Raw genomic sequence first — 14,787 nt, 5'->3', positions numbered from 1 at the left:
TCCTTTTTGTATCCCTTAGGTTGTTTATTTGATATCTTTTTTTTTGTTTCCAAGTAAAAATCGTGTCACATGGGGATAAGTGGCGGCCATCTTGGATTTGCGAGGAAAATCATTAATTTCTATAACTGTTGAACTTTCCAACATACAAGGACAAATAAAACGTTTCTTCAGAGTAAATGTGGCATGAGGAATCGGTTGAGATGGTTGTTTGCATGATTAAAACAAGTCTGATACAAGAAAAGTAAAAAAATGCGAAAAACCAGTGTCGTTTACTCTAGAAATTGCCCAAATAGTCCATATATACACATGACAATCTCATACCTCATAACAGTGACTAATCACTTTGTCTTAAGGAATGGGGGATCCCCATGCACTCTCCCTTTTTGTATCCCTTAGGGTGTCTATTTAATGATTTTTTTGTTTCCAAGTAAAAATCGTGTCCCATGGGGGTCATTGGCGGCCATCTTGGATTTGCGAGGAAAATCTTTAATTTCTATAACTTTTGAATTTCACAACATACAGGGACAAATACAACATTTCTCCAGGGTAAATGTATCATGAGGAATCGATTGAGATGGTTATTTACATGATTAAAGCAAGCTTGATACAAAAAAAAAGTTCAAAATATGAAAAATTTAGTGTCGTTTACGCCGTAGAGTACCCAAATAATCCGTATAGTACAGACATGACAAACTATTTCACAAAAGTGACTTAAAGTGAAAACTAAGTTTCGGTAAGTGCTTGAGAACCCGTCTAGCACCATTTCATTTTTTCTTGCAATATATCGAAAGAGTCCACTAAGAAACTTACCTGGCTGACGCGGTTTGCCGGAATGATGAGTGGGTTTGGAGTATTTTGAGAAAAATAATAATAGTAGGAAAACCGACTTTTATTCCAGAAGGCTCCAGACTAACTCGGTCTTGGGAAAAATTCGACCCTACTTCAGACAATTCACACGCAGTTCCGTGATCGCCACATTTTACTGGCCACTGCATAATACCAAATGAGGCCTAACTGAATGGACCAGTGCCGTATATTAAGAGAGTCTGGCCAACTCATGAATTGGACGCCATGTCGTTACCCAGCGGACAGTGCGCTTAAGGTTTTAGCGCGTGCGCTTGGGGAACTAGCGTGTACGCGCAGGCGTCCCAAAGGCGCAAGGGACATACTGTCTGCAATGCTTAACTTTTTTTTTTCTTAGAGAGGGAGAGAGAGAAAGGGGGGGGGGGGGGGGTAGGTTGGGGGAGGGACATTCTTTCATTCCAACCATGTTGAACAAAGCCAACTGTCATGGCAATCATTCTTACACATTCATATAGACACAAACACAAAGGTACATAAACTTGATGAATAATAGGCATAATTCCTTTATAGGAATATCATGATAAATTGCTGTAAAAAAAAAGGAAGTTACAATGGCGGGGTCATTATCTGTCACCAGACTGTATGCTATAAATATATTGTATTTAGCAAGTTGTCCAGGTAACAAGATTGTTGTATAACAAAATGATATATAAATTTACAATTCTAGCTGTGCACAGACGATAGACGAATTCCACAATTGTTAATGATTCGCACGTACATAACCATCAATTCTCGCTATCGCCAATGACGTAAAAAGTACCCGGATGTGGCTTTCTCGTCAAGATTTAGTTCACTTGGTAGCAAGGGCACTTCCGGCGCGGGGCATAATTTGCACAACGCTAGCGTGCGCGTACGTGTACCTTACCTATAGCGCAGCGCCGACCACGGATACTAGTAGGCCGCTGTACTGCCCGAGCCAGCGAGTGGCCAGGCCTGTCATGCATACTCGTACACTGTAGTCCCCGCCGCCGGCGGCCGGCCTTTCTTGCTAGCATGCACCACTCACTGCACGCAGCGCATAAGCTAACACATACCGGTACGGCGTACATCACAGATCAGTCATCTCTGCATACGCTGAAAATATGCTGGAAAATATTCACCCACCTGGATATACAGTATATCGTCATGGAATGCCCATCTTTTTTCTTTATTTGTTCTCTGTCGAAATGTCGCGAACACAATCGGGAACGAACAGTGATCTCGAACTTATCCTGTCTCCAAAGCAATTTCTTCCAAGTAAGTACACGTACGTACAATGTACGTAGGCACTGTACTAGGTCTACTACTAGTACCTAGTGCTACTACCACTACTAGTAAGTCGCGCGTGCACGTACTGCGCTGTGGAGTCACCCGCAAACTTCACCCACGCTGCCACGTCACGTCTCGCATGCCAGTAAGGGTCCTATTTCTGCAGATTTTTTTCATTTATTGTCGTGCGAACAACACATGGCAGCTTCGCAGCAACAACCAATAGTTGTAGTAACAGCAATTTCTTAAGAATGGAGAAATTTCAAATCATATTAAAGCTGTAATTCAAGTCGAGAAAACCGGAAGTACACGTAGAATACAGTCGGTTGTGTGTGTAAATCGCATTAGTCACGTATCACGCGCGTACGAACGGAAGTGATTTTGCTACCGGACTATCCCATAATGCACCGTAAATGACGCTTAAATCAACATCCGGGTACTTTTTACGTCATTGGCGATAGCGAGAATTACCATCCTATTTACTCCCATATGTATGAAACTGGCATGAAGGCCTACTAGTACACATTAGTATGTAATTCAAAAGGAATACACTTATGTACAATGTACAACATGGCAACGTCATCGATAAGTGCGTCTTAAGGTATGTAAAATGATCTCAAATTGTTTAAAAATAATTTAAAGAGAAAGATCTGAAATTGAACTAAGCACAAGACAGTACCTGGATTACGTTATGAGGGATATCCTCGGTGGCATCCGCACCAAATTAGGACTACACTGCCATGATCATTGAATAGGTAGTAAGTAAAAAAACAAATGAAAATGTCCTATACAAGATAACGGCGACTGGTAGACCTCCGCCATATTGTTCTCTTAACAGGTCTGGAGTACGTCTTTCCAATGTTACACGAAAGTTTCACATACCTGGTAGAAAAAAAAATGGCGTGTTTGTCACAAAATTTAATGCGTCGAGTGTTTACTTTCCTTAAACTAGGTGTGAATGGATGGAATTTTATTGTTAAAGACTCGCAGACTGAGCAAGTATTAAGGAATTTGAGCATTTTTACTTTGACTAATCTATCTTTATGACAATTCAAATACTTTGAGCGGTCATTTAAAAAATATAGGGAAAATCCTGTCATGTTAGTATTTCACTTGACCTTTGACCATCATAGCCAAAACCTTTCCGTACGTGTCAATTTGGAGTGATGGTGGCATGCCAATACTGTTTTTTTTTATATACATTGGGTAATTCCAAGGTATGGAGGAACTATGTAATAATATTTCAACAATAGATCACACCTGTAGATAGTAGAATTTCAACATTTTCCTAACTTTGATCCTTTGACCTGTAAAATGAATCTCACCTGGAACAGAAACGAGTTGCTACTCGATGACCAGATTTCTGGTCGCACTCTCATTTCCCACTTTTTCCTTCCTTTTGTGTTTGGATCTGCTTTCTCGTCGCACTCCGATTTCCCACTTTTTCCTTCCTTTTAGATCTGTCGGAAAGCGGTGTGCAATTACACTAATTGTGCCAGGTTCTTTCATGCAACGCCATGCTGCGCAGGAAGGCATGACGAATCTTCAGTTTATCCAGGGAGTCACCTCCCTAGTTTATCGCGGTAAGATAATAATATCAAAATATCTTTCGTGTATACCTTCTACTTCGATAAAGTAGACAACGGCAATGACAATTATTATACCCACTGCACCGTGACCAATATTGGGGACGTCCTAAAGGCAAGCAACATTAGCGCGTAGCTGCGCGAAATGAACAATGGGCACTGCGTGTGAGCTATGCTCGCGCCCGCGTAATTGACTTTGGTAACGACATGGCGCCTGTAGATCATGGGACCAGCTTTTGACCAATCACAGGCTTCAAATCTCATATGCCGAAAACCGAGTTGGCCAGACTCTCTTTATATACGGCACTGGAATGGACAGGAAAGTGCGTGCTAACGTATTATGTAAATCCTGTACAAAACAAAACAAAAATGACAGCGCACGGTCCTCAGTTGCTGAGACGCGCGGTCTTTGGAGTTTTTGTTGTTGTTTATCAAGCGCCTTTGATTGTTTTAGAGGTGCTTGATAGGCGCACACTAATTTTGCATGCGCGCTAAAGAGGTTTTTGATGCGCGCGTTGTAACAACTCGGACCATTACCGTGAGTAGCCAGAACACGAAGCGCTAGTTTATACAGGGCGCTCCCATAGGACAACACTGTACACAGAGGGACAACCATTGCAACTCATCCCGCCGTCATCAAAGCGAAGCCGAGTTATCCTCGAGTCCGAGTTTAGCCTGACCCCGTTCGGGTAAGTAGGGTTGACTGAACCTTTTTGCTTAATATTTCGCATTTTCGTCGTTACTCATCGAATATCTTGTTATAACATCGTTATCCTGCACATTTCCTAAGCATACGTTCACATTTGGGAGCGAAATTTGACAACTTTTGCAGTCGTACCAGAACTTTGTTTGGGCTTTAACACTTTGTCTTTAGATCATCGCTCAAATATGGTGTTTTGTAACACACACACACACAAAAATTCAACATAATTATAAAAAATTAACTCCAAGCATTTTGACGCCTCACTTGTTGAAATCAAATGAAGAATGTAAGCACTCGTGCAATTCATATGCAAATACCCCTAAAAAATAGCAGATCAAAAGAGGTAAACATACAAATTTTGGATCACAACATGTGAAAGTGTCAAAAATAAAACCTAAAATGAAATTGAACACTTTTTGCGAGTATTCTATTTCATTTACTTTTGTATTTGAAGAGTTTGAGTTGGGGTATTTTCGTGAAAGCAATCACTCTGCCAAAACGCTCTGTCGATTTCAATAATTTAGGTGCCAAAATGTTATCATTAAAACTTATTTAAGATTAAGTTAAAAGTGGTTCATTCAAACGTATTTGTTTACAGCCTTCCTTTCTGAAAATAAACATATGAATTTCACTTGACAGCCAGAAATCCACTCAGTGAATAGAGACTGCTATATCAATGTGGAATGCGGCAACTGATTTTGGAATATATGCATACGAATCGCTATTGTGCTTACATTCTGTATTATATTTCAACAAAAGAAAGTTGAAATTGTTTGAAATCCCTTTAAAAGTTGTCTGATACAAGTTTTCAAATCCTTTTAAAAGTTGTCTGATACAGGACACAATATTTAAGCTATGATCAAAAGACAAAGTGGTTAGTGACATTTTGTGACTTGTGTATATGTTTTCCATGAAGTATGCAGGAATTAACATATATCGAGAAAAGTAACACAATATGACTTCACTTTGTCGAAAGTACTGTAAATTCTCATCATGTGCAATTATACAAACCACAAAAGGGGTAAGCGATATGTTAGCTTTTGGTTTCACACTTCTGTACTTTCCAGTCATCATCAAAACGACCATTGTAATCAATGTCTGGCTGCTCCTCTTCATCCTCCTCCATCTACGCAGTAATTTTCTGAAGCAAGTCAATGAGGGAATTGGGAAGGATAGGGCCACTTGACCACACCGGATCCATGATACCGAAGGCTATCTTCTGCCGCCCTTGTCCAGGATAAAAGGGGTTAGCGCACCAGAAGATTGGCTGGTCAGCTCGCTTAAAGATGGCAAGGTGGTGGTTCACACATTGAAAGTGTGGGATAAGGTAGCCTCTGCCAGGTGGGAGCATGGAGAAATCCACCTTGGATTTGGTCATCAGTTGCTCGCCCTCTCCCACTATCTGCTTCAGCATGATGCTGCAGACACCATTAATAGACTTCTTGCGGGCCTTGCTATACATTTAAGGCATGTGAATGCTTCAATGTCATCTGTCACCTCTGGCTCCAAAGACCACCCATCATCAAGATTTTTTGGGAAAAATGAAACAAACATTGGCACATTATCAAGTCATATTTTAAGATTTCAGTAGTGTTTATCATGATATAATACTGAGCAACTTACTAGATTTCAGTAAAATACTTTTGAAATTATGATATCGGACTACTCTCACCTGAATGCTGTGTCGTACATGGGGTGGCTTTGTAGATTCTTAGGGGTCCAACTTTGCTCAACCCTTGAAGGCACTTAATTGTTACATCTTCCCCGGTAAGCACATAGTCCAAGTATTGTGGTACAGTAGTCAACTCCCTTTGATTCTATATTCCAGTTCACTGACATTCAAAATCTGGCAATACTTGACAGTCCGTTTATTAAGGAAGATACTGCATTGTAGAAGTGAGGGGGATGAATTAAGCATGGAGTAAGGGGATCAAGAAAATGTCTGTGTCTGGAGTCCTCACCAAAGCTACCTTGTACCCAAACTTAGCGGCGCACTTGAGGTAGAGCACGAGCCTGGTGTTCGTCTATTCCGGGTTAGACAGCCGCTCATGGATATCGCGTATCGTCTCCTGGAACACATCATTGTGTAAACAAAAGGAATGTAAGAGCAATCACATTCTCTGAAGCTTAAGTGATTCCTGTTACATTCTTTCTGTTCACACAATGATGCGTCCCAGGAGACAGTAATCTCTATCCATGAGCTGCTGTCTGACCAGGAGATGGACACCCGGGTAGTGCTGTACCTCGAGTATTCCACTAAGCTTGGGTACAAAGCAGCTGTGGTGAGGACGCCAGACACAGACATTTTCTTGATCTTCTTGCACCATGCTTACTCCGTCACCATCACTATCTTCCTTGATAAACGGACTGTCGAGCATTGCCAGATTATGAATGTCGGTGAACTGGAATACAGAATCAAAGGGAGCTGACTACTGTACCACAATACTTAGACTACATGTATTTACCGGGGAAGATGTAACAAGTGCCTTCAAGGGTAGGGGCAAAGTCGGACCCCTAAAGAATCTGCAACGCCACCCCATGTACCATACAGCATTCTGGTGAGAGTAGTCTGATATTGTAATTTCAGCAATATTTTACTGAAATGTGGTAAATTGTTCAATATTACATTATAATAAACACTGCTGAAATCTTAGAACATAACTTTATAATGTGCCAATGTTTTTGCCCCCTCATATATCTTGGTGATGGGTGGTCTGTAGAGCCAGAGGTGACAGATGAGATTGGAGTATTCACATGCCTAATGTATGACCATGAGGCCTGGGAGAAGTCTATTAACAACAGCATCATCCTGAGGTAGATGGTGGGAGAGGGCGAACACATGACGACCAACTCCAAAGTGGATTTCTCCATGCTCCAACCTTGAAGAGACAACCTTATCTCACACATTAAATGTGAGACCCATCGCCTTGTCATATTAAAGAGAGCTGACCAACTAATCTTATGGTGCTCTGTATATGACCCCTTTGATCCTGGACAAGGATGGCAGAAGACAGCCTTCGGTATCTTTCCCACCTCCTTCATTGACTTGCTTCAGAAAATTACTGAGGAGATGAAGGATGATGAAGAGAAGGAACCAGACATTGATTACGATGATGGTTTTGTTAATGACTAGAAATTACAGAAGTGTGAAATGGAAAGCTGACATATCGCTTACCGCTTCTGTGGTTTGTACAGTCACTCAGGATGAGAATTCAGAATATTTTTAGCAAAGTGAAGTCATACTGTATTACTTCATTTTTTCAATATACGTTAATTCCGTACTTCATGGAAACCGTATACACACGTCACAGATGTAACAAATCACTTTGTCTTTTAATAATAGCTTAAATGTTGTATCTTGTATCAGACAACTTTTAACAGAATTTGAAAGAAAACTTAATTCCAATCAATTTGAACTTTCTTTTGTTGACTTAGAATACAGAATGTAAGCACAAAAGCAATTCATGTGCAAATATCCCGAAATAAAAGTAGCAGCAATCCACATTTGATAACAGTTCCTATTCACAGGGTAGATTTCCGGCTGTCAAGTGAATTTTTTCTCTTTGTTTCTTGTTTGTGACAATAAGCTTTAAAAAGTTCAAATGAAAACATTTTGGCACCTAAATTTTTGAAATCGACTGAACATTTTGGCACAGTGCTCGTTTTAAATACAAAATGAAACGAAATTGAACGCCCACAAAGAGTGTTAAATTTCATTTCAAGTTTTATGTTTGCCATTAGTCACTTTCACGTGTTGTGATCAACATTATTATCATGTGTGACCTCCTTTGACCAATTGTTTTAAAGGAGAAGTCCGGACGATTTTGAAAAAAATTAACCAAAATCTACATAAATAAAGGACCATAATGACTAAGTTTCATTGAAAAAGACCCTCCCAACTCGCCACAATCGATTTTTCAGCATCACTAATTTTGAATCGTAACCGTTCGATTTCTGTACGCCGGCGAGAAAGATCACGTGACAGCGTGACGTTTCATCCTCACATTGCTTTTTGCTTGGAGCGTCAGCTGGCTCGGGGGAGCCCTGCTTGAGCAACGGTGATACGGGCCAAGCAAGCGGTAGTAGCGTACCGCTCAACAGTCTCTGACCACACAGCGGATGCACGCGGCATGATCTATTGCTTCATTAAAAAAATGCCGATGTGTCAAGTGTTAGGGTGTTGTCAATACTTCAACTTTACTAGTGAGTCTTCAAATTGAAGAAATATTTCGATTTTAAATTGATATCTATCCACGATACTACCTTTACATGATCCTGAATGCTACAACACGCAGCCCGATTACGCTGTGTGTATTGGGCTGCTGGTCGTAGTTACCGGCGCGGCGCGGCGGCGGTACCAAGCTGGCGCTGGCGTTTCTTCCTCGGTTTAAGTTACATGTATACTGTCGTATTTTATCACCGTCAGACACACTTTTCAACAGTCTCGGACAACAAAAGAGGCAATAATTCTGACATTGACAGACTGATTTCAGATTGTTCACACTCAGAAGTCGAAAAAACGATCGCGGATTGTGATAGCACTTGGCAGCAGCAGACGTAAATGTATGCCTGCACAGCCCGACAACAGCTAATGCATTGTAAGTGATGGGGTGGACACTAATAAGTACGGCAGTATTATAATACATACATATTTCAATTTAAACGAAAATGTTATAGCATTGCAACTATTTTACATTAATCTTTGAAGATTTTATATAGATATATAACGAAGATTATTTGAATAAAGGAATACAGCGTTTGGCAACAGCACTCCTAAATCGGTGTACGGTCTCCTGCAGTAGCGCCGACAAGGCACACATGCAGATACCGCCCGCAGTCAGCAGTGCAATGGGAGATCGATGCGTAGCTGGGCTTCGCTCGCGGTGCTCTCAGCTGAGGAAACTGCGCCCGATACGTCACGCGCAATGCATCCTGGGACAGATAGTACGAAGGGCAGCTCGCGACGGATTCGAACATGAAGAATTACCTTATTTAAAAAAAAAAAATCATAGTAAATGTATCTAATGGTCTTTTCTCGTCGGGAAAAGGGTAATAGGTTCATGAAATATTGTTCTTTACACACGAAACGGCTGATAATCGTCCGGACTTCCCCTTTAAGGGTAATTGCATATGAATTGCCATAGTGCTTACATTCTTCATTCGATTTCACCAAGTGAGGGGTCACAATGCTTGAAATCAACTTTCTCTTCAGATTCTTTCAAATGTTTTTGATACAAAACAATACAGGCCTATTTGGGCAATGATATAAAGACAAAGTGGTCTGTCACTCTTGTTAGGTATACAATTTTTCATGTATGCAGCATGAAATATTTGGGCAATTTCCAGAGTAACGACACTTAATTTTTCATATTTTTGGACATTTCTTGTATCAAACTTGCTTTCATCAGAGCTTGCTTTCATCATGTCAATGACCATCTCAATTGATTCCTCATGCTGCGTTTCTTCTGAAGAAATGTTTTATTTGCCCCTACATGTTGTGTATAGTTCAAAAGTTGAACTATTTGGGTACTTTTCGGTTTAACCGACACTGGATTTTTCATATTTTTGGACTTTTCTTGTATCAGACTTGTTTTAATCATGTAAATAACCATCTCAGTCGATTCCTTATGCCACATTTACCCTGAAGAAACGTTTCATTTGTCCTTGTATGTTGGAAAGTTCATACATAGAAATTAATGATTTTCCTCGAAAATGCAAGATGGCCGCCAATGTCTCCCATGTGACACGATTTTTACTTGGAAAAAAAAATCATTAAATAGACACCCTAAGGGATACAAAAAAGGAGGGTACATGGGGATCCCCCATTCCTACAAGACTATTAAGACAAAGTGGTTAGTCACTCTTATGAGGTATGAGATTGTCATGTATGTATATGGACTATTTGGGTAATTTCTAGAGTAAACGACACTGGTTTTTCTCGCATTTTCGGACTTTTCTTGTATGAAACTTGCTTTAATCATGTAAATAACTATCGCAAACGATTCCTCATGCCGTATTTACTCTGAGGAAATGTTTTACTTGTTCCTGTATGTTGTGTAATTCAAAAGTAAAACTATTTGGGTATTTTTCGGTGTCAACGACACTGAAATTCTCATATTTTTAGGCTTTTCTTGTTTCAAACTTGCTTTGATCATGTAAATAACCATTTCACTCGATTCCTCGTGTCACATTTACTTTGAAGAAATGCTTTATTTTTAATCTTATGCTGTGTAGTTCAAAAGTTATGGAAATTAATGATTTTCCCTAAAAATCCAAGATGGCTGCCAAGATGGCCGCCAATGACCCCCATGGGACACAATTTTTTCTTGGGAACAAAACAATTCATTAACTAGACACCCTAAGGGTTACAAAAAAGTAAGTTAAAAAAAATGTGTTCAGAGGGTGCATGGGGACCCCCCCCCCCCTCCCCATACCTACCAGACTAATTCCAAATCCATGCATACCATCCATTCATTATTTTTTTTATGTATGAAAATTGAGTATAAGGACATTATGTTTCGCGTAGTAAATTAACACATTGTCTAGGCGAGGAAAATATTGTTCAAAATTGCTCAAGAGATTATTGCTCCATTATGATTTTTAGCTTACAGAGAGAGATTCTATTCAACCTGACATTGTAATTTGGTGGTCTATAGAGATCCATGCAGACCGGATAACCGGAGATTTTAACCGTGGAGGCCAGACTACACGAAATGGTTCTTACAGGCATTCAAAGCGACGATCCAAGAAATAATCCAAGAAACGGTAGATCAGGTGCATCTGCTGGTCTCCATCAGGACAATTACCCCCCCCCCCCCCCATTTCCGGGCAAGTTTCCCCGGCTAAACACTGGTTAGTGATAAGGTTAGAGTAAAGATTTGGATTAGGGTTAGGTTTAGGGTAAAGAGTTTGGGTTAGGATTAGGACTATAGGATTAGGGTCAGGGGAAGGGTTCGGGGTAGTTGCCCTAGACAATTCAATACAATACAATACAATACAATACAATACAATATGGGTACTTATATAGCATTCTTTCAGTGAGTGAACATGTATCTCAGCGCTTCACAGAAATAATTTATGATATCCACCTCACATAGGAAGTAGGAGAGATCTACTTAAAGCTTGTCCTTGAAATTACGTTTGATTATGGAGCAGCATAACTCTGTATAGTTCATAATTGATGAAAGTGGAAGGGAAACTACCTTTTATACAGATCAAGAGCAGTGTACTAGCCAATGCCTATCCTACACCGTATGAAAGCTGATATTCATTTTCATAATCATTTCAACCGACTTTTTTATATTCACTTGCAATATGATACAAATTACGGTCCAACACAACCGATAACACTTAGAAACACACACACACACACATTCGATTTTGAAAAGTCGTTTACGTACGCGACATGCATTTCAATAATTTTCTGCCGATCACACTTTAACATTGATAGTCATAAACAAAATGCGAAAATTCTATCTTAATCTATATAAAATGAGATCAAGTGAATGCTCTGCTTAAAGGTTGTTAAGAACAAGTGAATGCTCTGCTTCAGTTCACAAGGCTGTTAAAGGAGCACCTCACCAGATATCAATAATTTGTTTCTTTATGAAAAAAAAAAACAAACAGCGCTCTTGAGAATTTGAAATTGTTATGTATAAATAGATGCATATCACAAACACAAGTGATGCGTATAGCGCACTATAAATATATGTTCGATGGTAGCTGGTAAAAGAGAGAATGCATGAAACGCAACTTGGCATTTATTTATTTATTTATTTATTTATTTATTTATTTATTTATTTATTTGTTTTGTTTCAGTAGGGTAGCTCTGTCAGTGGCTAAACACTGTTATTTTCAGAGGCCCTACACATACTATAACATACATCACGAAATACATACATTGTAGACACATTAAAAGAAAAATAACATAATATACAATTACGGTACACTTACAACATGGCCAGATAATTGAGTATTGCGGGGTTAGAAAAATAGATAAATAATTTCATCTTTAACATTGCAATTCACTGAGAAGTGATATGTTGAGACATAATTGAGAAAAATTGAATTGTCTAGGTTACAGCACATGTATATATTGCATAGTCCATAATTCTTCATTTCACATCATATTACATAATCATAATCTTTCTCGGAAACAATCAATACACAAATTTATACATTTTTACAATTGTATAATGACAGGGCCTTTAAAGACAGGCTAACTGAATAAACACAAATAACCTGCTCACAATACCATTCTTTTCATTCATTATATAATAACTGAAATGATATAGCATATGAGAGAGAAAAAAAAATCCTGTTTCAACCTCAATCAGTATCATATCTGATGGTACTATAGAATTCGTAATATCCAACCATATATAACATTGTTTGAGAAAATAAGGAAGTATATGGAAACGCCATCAAACAAGTGGAAAAAAATTCATATACATATTATTCTGAACAAAAAAAATCATATAATTATCATTAACTTTATACTACTGGATATCATTTGATACACAATCCATGCATAATGAAACATACGTCATGATATGAAATATAACACTAAAGATCACAGATGAAGAAAAGAATAAAAATACTCTCAATATTACATCTGCAGTCGTAATTACTATCACATTCCATATTTCACTCTCAATAACACAGTTTTGATTAAAAAAATACTAATACAAAACATACTATTTATCTCTTACACTTAAATAACACAGTATTCCTGTTACTCTTGTCTTAAAAAAAAATATGTTTCACTGCAAAACATTTGGCACACAAACTAATCACTCATGAAAGAATGAAATAGAAAGAAATAGAATCAGATAATGAACAATTTAATAACTTAGCAACCCAGGTATTTTGCTTATTCTCAAGTTTGTCTCACTATCTCCTCCAGTACAGATTTGTAAAAGCTTGTTTTGAGGATGCCTGTTTAATATGATTTGGGAGTTGGTTCCAGATTAATGCTGCTTCATGGGAGAATCTCCGTTTTCCCATCTGTGTCCGGGTTTTTGGCAAAATGAGGCCCATATTTACTGCACTTCTAGTCCTGTGACTATGTAGTGATTGAGACTGGACAAGCATGTTTGACAGATAGCACGGTGATTCAGTACTTAGAGCATGGTATACCAGTTTACATTTGTGAAACTTCCACCTTTCTTCAATGTGTACCCATCTCAATTCATCTAATACTGCCTGAGTCGGAGTTCGAACATCAGCTCCTGTAATAACTCTAGCCATCTTTTTATGCTGTTTGATTATTGCATCTTTTGTATTTTGTGTACAATTTGACCAGGCATTGCAGCAGTATTCAAAGAGGGGCATAATGAGTGAATTTGCAAGAAGTTTCAAACTACTTCGTGGTAGGTATTTTTTAATGCGGCACAGTTGAGCAATTCTTGCGCCAATCTCCTTGCTGGTATTTTGAATGTGTTCCTTCCATGTGAGCGATGGGTCTAACCAGACTCCAAGATATTTGAAAGTGTCAACCTGGGAAAGCTGATGTTCATTTACACTGATGCAGATACGGTGAGACACTTTTGACAAATTATGTGGCGAACCAAATATCATGTACTGGGTTTTTTGTAAGTTCATGGCCAGCTTATTTACAGTCACCCAGTCGCAGTGCTGAGTTCAGAGTCTTTTCTATTTCTTGTGGATTTGAGCTACTGTAGAAGAGAACAGCATCATCGGCATACAGCATAATTTGACACTTTGTTGTAACCTTGGGTAAGTCATTTATCATAATAGAGAAAAGGAGGGGCCCCAGTATGGAACCCTGGGGAACTCCCGAGTCAAGTTCACCCCAGCTAGATTCTACTTTACCAATCACTGTTTTCTGTCTCCTATTCTCTAAATAGTTAGTAAACCAGGCCAATTCCATACCTTGCACACCATACATATGTAATTTTTCTAAAAGAAGGCTGTGGTTTACGGAATCGAAGGCCTTATGAAAATCCAAAAACACTACTCCCGTTAACTTCCCTTGATCCATCTGTTTCAACAAATAATCAGAAAAATACGTGAATACTGTATGAGTGCTGTGCCCCTTACGGAAACCAGTCTGCTGCGGTGCAAGTAAGTCATGTTCTAGCAGGTAAGATTACAGTTGATCGTGTACTGTACGCTCCAGAATTTTCATAACAATTGGTATTACAGAAATCGGTCTGTAATTATTTTTGTCTGTTCTATCTCCGCCTTTGTAGATAGGGGAGACTTTACCTTCTTTCCACTCACAAGGTACTTTACCAGCTCTTAGTGTCAGATTAAATAAGTGAGTAAGCTGTGTGTAAATGGCCGGAGCTGCACTTTTCAACAACTGTGCTCCTATCATATCCAGACCAGTTGCTTTGTTTGTCTGTAATTTCTGTAGCGCGT

The 14,787-nt window shown here is 39.1% G+C and overlaps 1 protein-coding gene across 1 annotated transcript in view; it reads left to right on the top strand.

Annotated features, from left to right (window-relative positions):
* LOC139726470 (epithelial sodium channel subunit gamma-2-like) overlaps positions 1 to 14,787 on the top strand; it is a 38,353-nt gene that overhangs the window by 947 nt on the left and 22,619 nt on the right. The gene's annotated exons all lie outside the window — the stretch shown is intronic.

This window comes from Diadema antillarum, unplaced genomic scaffold (genome assembly GCF_040938485.1).
Source record: "Diadema antillarum isolate AM-2024a unplaced genomic scaffold, OU_Dant_1.0 seq00000085_RagTag, whole genome shotgun sequence".
In the NCBI taxonomy this organism is placed as follows: Eukaryota; Metazoa; Echinodermata; class Echinoidea; order Diadematoida; family Diadematidae; genus Diadema; species Diadema antillarum.
Note: the sequence above shows the minus strand (reverse complement) of the source record. Positions and strands in the feature narration are given on the sequence as shown.